This window comes from Trichomycterus rosablanca, chromosome 12 (genome assembly GCF_030014385.1).
Source record: "Trichomycterus rosablanca isolate fTriRos1 chromosome 12, fTriRos1.hap1, whole genome shotgun sequence".
Taxonomy (NCBI): Eukaryota; Metazoa; Chordata; class Actinopteri; order Siluriformes; family Trichomycteridae; genus Trichomycterus; species Trichomycterus rosablanca.
Genome location: NC_085999.1, coordinates 14,537,325 through 14,543,324, shown reverse-complemented (window position 1 = coordinate 14,543,324; position 6,000 = coordinate 14,537,325).

The following is a 6,000-nucleotide window of genomic DNA, read 5'->3' as shown; positions in this document are numbered from 1 at the left end:
ATTAATTTGCGAAAAATATTAAAGATCAACAATGACATCTCATTTCAAAAGTTTACTGAATAACCACAAAAAAAAAACAGGTGTACAGTTGTTTCTAATTCATAGTTACAAAAAGAGCACTGTGATGTAACATTAACATGAAATTTTTGAAGATATGCATTACATGGTAAATTATATGAAGTACCTTGAGATGGATTTCTTTAACCTTATTGTGTATAAAAACCCTGTTCACAGTTTGCTTTTTCAAGTGGTATCCAAGGAAAATCTCTCTTCCATTTCATAGTTCCAGTAGGAAGAGAACTGTGATTAACACTTAATGCCTTTCTAATATGTATAATACATTCTTACAAATATTATTAGATTCCTTCTGTGAGAAATTCCATCCCAGTATACTTATTAGTTCCTCATATTGATACAGTTCGCCAGCAACTAGACAAGTTACCTCAACAAAGATCCACATGATGGCGCAGAAACACCATAAAACGGTTAATTTGGTCAAATTTCCGTTTAGTATCAAAACTGTCATAAATAACGAGTACAGATTATTATTTTCATATATGTAATTTGCAATAAATCATTTCATTTAAATGTAAATAAGCAATATTAAAATACGCATTAAAATGAATGATGTGTCGGTTTAGTGATTCAATAGTTCACTTCTAGTTGCTCATAGAGCTTTGTCAGTCACGTGATAGCTTGGTGGTTAAGGTACTGGACTAGTAAACAGAAGGTTGCCGGTTCAAGCCCCGCCACCCTCAATTGCTCATCGTGTTCCGCTCATTGTGTAAGTCGCTTTGGATAAAAGCATCTGCTAAATGCTGAAAATGTAAAATGTAAATGTTTAGAAGGGTGACATTAGTGAATGTAGCAGCAAAGACACATATCACTTTTGTATTGTTTCGAAGCAGTGAAAGCTGGAGAAGCAGACGCGAAATTAAAGGAAACAATACAGAGGCAAACTCAGCTAGGATGCCAGGGATCGTTGTTTGGATAAATGATCATCTGTTAACAGCATTGATAAGCTAAGTTGGTTGTGAGCGGGTGGAACAGCAATCATGTTGCGTTTGTAGCTGTAAATGTTTGTATTGTTCATGCTGGTTATTTTGCACAAAGAGTACTTAGTTTTTGTCTGTGTCTATTTACAAGTACAAATAAAGTACATATATTTGAAATTTTACATAACCGCACTTGATTACTGTCCTGATTTGCGCACACCCTTAACAATGGTTCTTTAGTCGGGAGGATGGTTCATTTGTATACCTAAATGTTTCTGTGTATTCTGAATTGTAGTACTAATTGTCATAAATGCAAACTACATGTAATGTTCGTCCAGGATTGGTGTCCTTGATGCCACTTAAAGCTAGCAGAAGCATATCAATCTACAGTCCCTGACAAAAGTTCTGTCGCTTATCCATGTTGTGGAAACAAAAGCTTATAATCTGACTTTAAATTCATCCATTGGTTTTAGAAATGACTCATATGAAAGCTGAAACCCTCCCAAATGAGGTTTAATTTACGAAAATAAATTTGCTTCACTGCAGAAATATTGATCATTTAATGAACACAGAAAGGTCAGATTTTGGCATGACAAAAGTTTTGTCACCTTGTCATATAAATGCACCCAATCCTAGTTTACAGCCTCACCTGTGCTCACTAATTGATCGGTTAATTAGTGGGTGTGTATAAAAAGAACCCCAGCACCCCAGACCTTCACTTGAACTGCAACTTCACCTCTGACAACATGCCAAAAATCCACCCTGCGACCAAAGCCTTGATTATCAAGAGGCTGAAGACCAGATCCACTGCAGAGGTGGCTGGCACCTTTAATGTGTCTCAGCGTCAAGTACAAAGAATTAAAAAAAGATTTGAAGAGACTGGAGATGTTTTTGACAAGCCCAGGTCTGGCAGACCCCGCAAGACAACTGCTAAGGAGGAACGTTTGTTGGTTAGAAAATCCAAAGCCAGCCCCTCTTCCACTGCAGCAGAGCTCCACCAGGCCTGGTCACCTCAAGTCCCTGTGTCAACTAGAACAGTTTGTAGGATTCTGTCTCGAAATGGCCTCCATGGTCGAATCAGTGCCCAGAAGCCACCACTAAACAAAAGGCAATTAAAAAACACAGCCTGCTAAACGGATGGACGCTGGAAAAGTGGCAGAAGGTGGATTTCTCAGATGAATCTTCAGTTGAATTACACCACAGCCGCCGCAAATACTGCAGGAGACCTACTGGAGCCCATATGGATCCAAGATTCACCCAGAAAACTGTTAAGTTTGGTGGTGGAAAGATCATGGTCTGGGGTTACATTCAGTATATGGTGTGCGAAACATTTGCAAGGTGTGGCAATATCAGTAGCCTAAAATATCAAGAAGTATTAGCTACCTCTTACATTCCCAATCATAAAAGGGGTCAAATGCAGCAGGATGGTGCTCCATCTCATACATCCATCTCTACATCAAAGTTCCTCAAGGCGAAGAAGATCAAGGTGCTCCAGGACTGGCCAGCCCAGTCACTAGACATGAACATCATTGAGCATGTTTGGGGTAGGATGAAAGAGGAAGCTTGGAAGACAAAACCAAAGAATCTTGATGAACTCTGGGAGGCATGTAAGACTGCATTCTTTGCTATTCCTGAATCATTGTCGAACCGCATGGATGCAGTCCTTAAAGCTCATGGAAGTCACACAAAATATTAAATATGGCTCTAATAGCACCACAACTTCATTCACCAATGTTATGAAACATATCTTTGTATTTGAAGTAAATTATTTGTTTGATTTTCACATTACTTTCTGTGGGCGACAAAACTTTTGTCTTGCCAAAATCTGACCTTTCTGTGTTCATTAAATGATCAATATTTCTGCAGTGAAGCAAATTTATTTTCGTAAATTAAACCTCATTTGGGAGGGTTTCAGCTTTCATATGAGTCATTTCTAAAACCAATGGATGAATTTAAAGTCAGGTTATAAGCTTTTGTTTCCACAACATGGATAAGCGACAGAACTTTTGTCAGGGACTGTACCTGCTGAAACTTTCTCCTGGATCTAATTAATATTTTTTCATTCTTCTTTTATTTCTGACAGAAGATTGTAAATTTTTGAATACTTTTATTAGCACATACAGAAATTATAGTGTAAATTATACATAGGTGACCAGTATTAATAGTATGCGTACTATTAACGATCCAAATATCGAGAGGATCCAAAGCTCCTCTCTCTGGGTTGTCATGGTGATGGTGGACGCTGGCGCATTTGGCTGCCGCTACAGTTACCGTATTTTATTGTATTTTTATCGTTTTTTTCTGTCATTTTCATCTTTTTTTTCACACTCCTGTGACTCTATTTCTTTTTATGTTACTTTTGATACTTTTATTTGTTCTTTTGATACTTTTTGTTCTTTCTACTGTGCATCGCGTCTGCGGCTGGTGGCGAACGGTGGATGAGTTTTCCTGGAATCGGCACAATGTTGAACTATTTTGTTGACCAGCTGATGTTCAACAATTGCACTACTCCATCGTGTATTCTAGTCATCAAACAGCTTGGACTCCTTCGCCGGCCTCGTTATATTCATAGGGGCTCCCGGAGAAAGCTTGTTTATTTTCGAAACGGTAAACGCTATTCCATCCTTCTGGTCAGCCGTGCGCACTGCCGCTCCGCAAACACGTCATCAGAGCGCTGCTGCCTTGCACACTAGTAGCGGTGTGGTCTCCATGACAACGCTGTCCACGGAGTGGGATGGGAAACGCGGAGTGGATTTTCATCTGCTTCGACCGATACCGAGATTCACTGCATCATCTAATCTCAAAATTGAACTGTTTAATGTACAATCATTAACAAACAAATCTCATTTTATACACGACCATATCCTGGACAAATATCTGGATTTAATGTGTCTCACAGAAACCTGGCATCAACCAGAGGTTTTTTCTGTTTGAAATGAGACGTGTCCTCCTGGCTATTGTTATCTTCAGAAAGCCCGGAGCACTGGTCGTGGTGGTGGCCTGGCTGTTATCTACCGGAGTGATTTGGATCTGTTTACTTTGCCTCTACCCGAGCTGTCTTCTTTTGAATGTTTGGCATTCAGATGTAAACCTCCTTTCCCTGTGACAATTTGCTCATTTATCGACCTCCTAAATATAACCATTCTTTCTTCTCTGAGATGTACAACCTTCTCTCATCATTCTGTACTTCTTCTGCCAACATTATAATACTAGGGGACTTTAACATTCATGTTGACGCACCCTCCTGTTGCTCAGCAGTTGAATTTCTGCAAACAATTGACTGTTTTAATCTCAAGCAGCTTGTTAATGTCCCCACGCATACTAGGGGGCACACTCTTGATTTAGTTATTACTGGTTCCACCACTGTCAACAAACTATCTGTTTTTGATCTGGGTGTGTCCGATCATAAGGTGGTGTCTATGGATCTGCCATTTCTTGCACCTCTCCCTAGGCCCAAACGCCAAATTTGTTTTAGGAATTTGAAAAATATTAACCAAGAAACCATGACAGCTGATCTACGGCATCTTCTTCATTCAAATCCTCCTGGAAACTTTACATCAGTCAGTGATGCAGTGGATTTCTATAATAGAACACTAAGCAACATTTTGGATCTCCATGCCCCTGTTAAAACCAAGACAGTCACCTTCTCCTGCTCAGCCCCCTGGTTCACTAATGAACTACGGAAAATGAAGACAGCTGGGCGTGCCCTCGAGCGTTGCTACAAAGCCTCCGGTCTCACCGTCCACAAGTTGGCCTATCGGGAACATCAGAAGGCATACTCAAGGTCCCTTAGAGAGGCTCGCTCACAATTTTATTCAAGCATCATTAACAACAGTCCAGGGAATTCTAAACAGTTATTCTCCACTATCAATCATCTCCTCAACCCACAGGTCCCCGCAATCACTACAGCTACAGAAGAGCGCTGTAATAACTTTATGACTTATTTCAAAACAAAAATTTACTCAATCCGCTCTGATCTCTCTAGTACCAACTCTCTACAAGTGCAGACTCTTTTTTATACACAGGCAGAGGTTTCCCAGCCCCTTAACTGTTTCCCAGAAGTCTCACAACAACAGATTGAAGACATTATCAGGAAGATGAAATCCTCCACCTGTGCCCTGGACCCCTTTCCTACTGCTCTAGTAAAAGTGCACACCGTTACTATAAGTCCTCTGATTACAACTGTAGTAAATTACTCCCTCCAAGCTGGCTATGTTCCACCTTCTCTAAAAACTGCCATAATTAGACCACTTCTAAAAAAACCAGCACTTGATCCTGAAGTTTTGGCAAATTATAGGCCTATCTCCAATCTTCCTTTTCTCTCTAAGGTATTGGAAAAAGTAGTTGACACTTATCTCCAGGATTACCTTAAACACAACAACCTTTTTGAAAAATTTCAGTCTGGTTTCCGCTCTGCTCATAGCACAGAAACGGCCTTGGTTAAAGTTACCAATGACCTTCTGATGATGGCTGACGCTGGCTTCCTCTTGGCCAAATTATAAAGCGCTATGGAGTTTCATTTCACTGCTACGCTGATGATATACAACTTTACATGAAAATTGACACAAATTCCCTCAATTCTGCTGCTCCCACATCATCATCTTCATCAGCATCTCTTTCAATACTCTCTGCCTGCCTGAAGGAGATAAGTTTGTGGATGAAACACAACTTTCTTCAGCTAAATAGTGCAAAAACTGAAGTGATGTTGGTTGGCACCTCACTCCAGACCCAGTCATCCCCTATAACCAGTATTACACTGGCTGGTCATACTATTTCTCCCTCTTCAACTGTTCAATCAATATTGGCATAAAACTTGACCCTCAACTCACTTTTGAAGCCAATATTAAACATCTATGCAAGACCTCCTTTCATCATCTCAGAAACATTGCCAAACTTCGTCCTACCATCACCGTCTCAGATGCTGAAAAGCTGGTTCACGCTTTTGTTTCCTCCAGGCTGGATTACTGCAATGCACTTCTCATCGGGATTTCTACCAAGAGTCTCC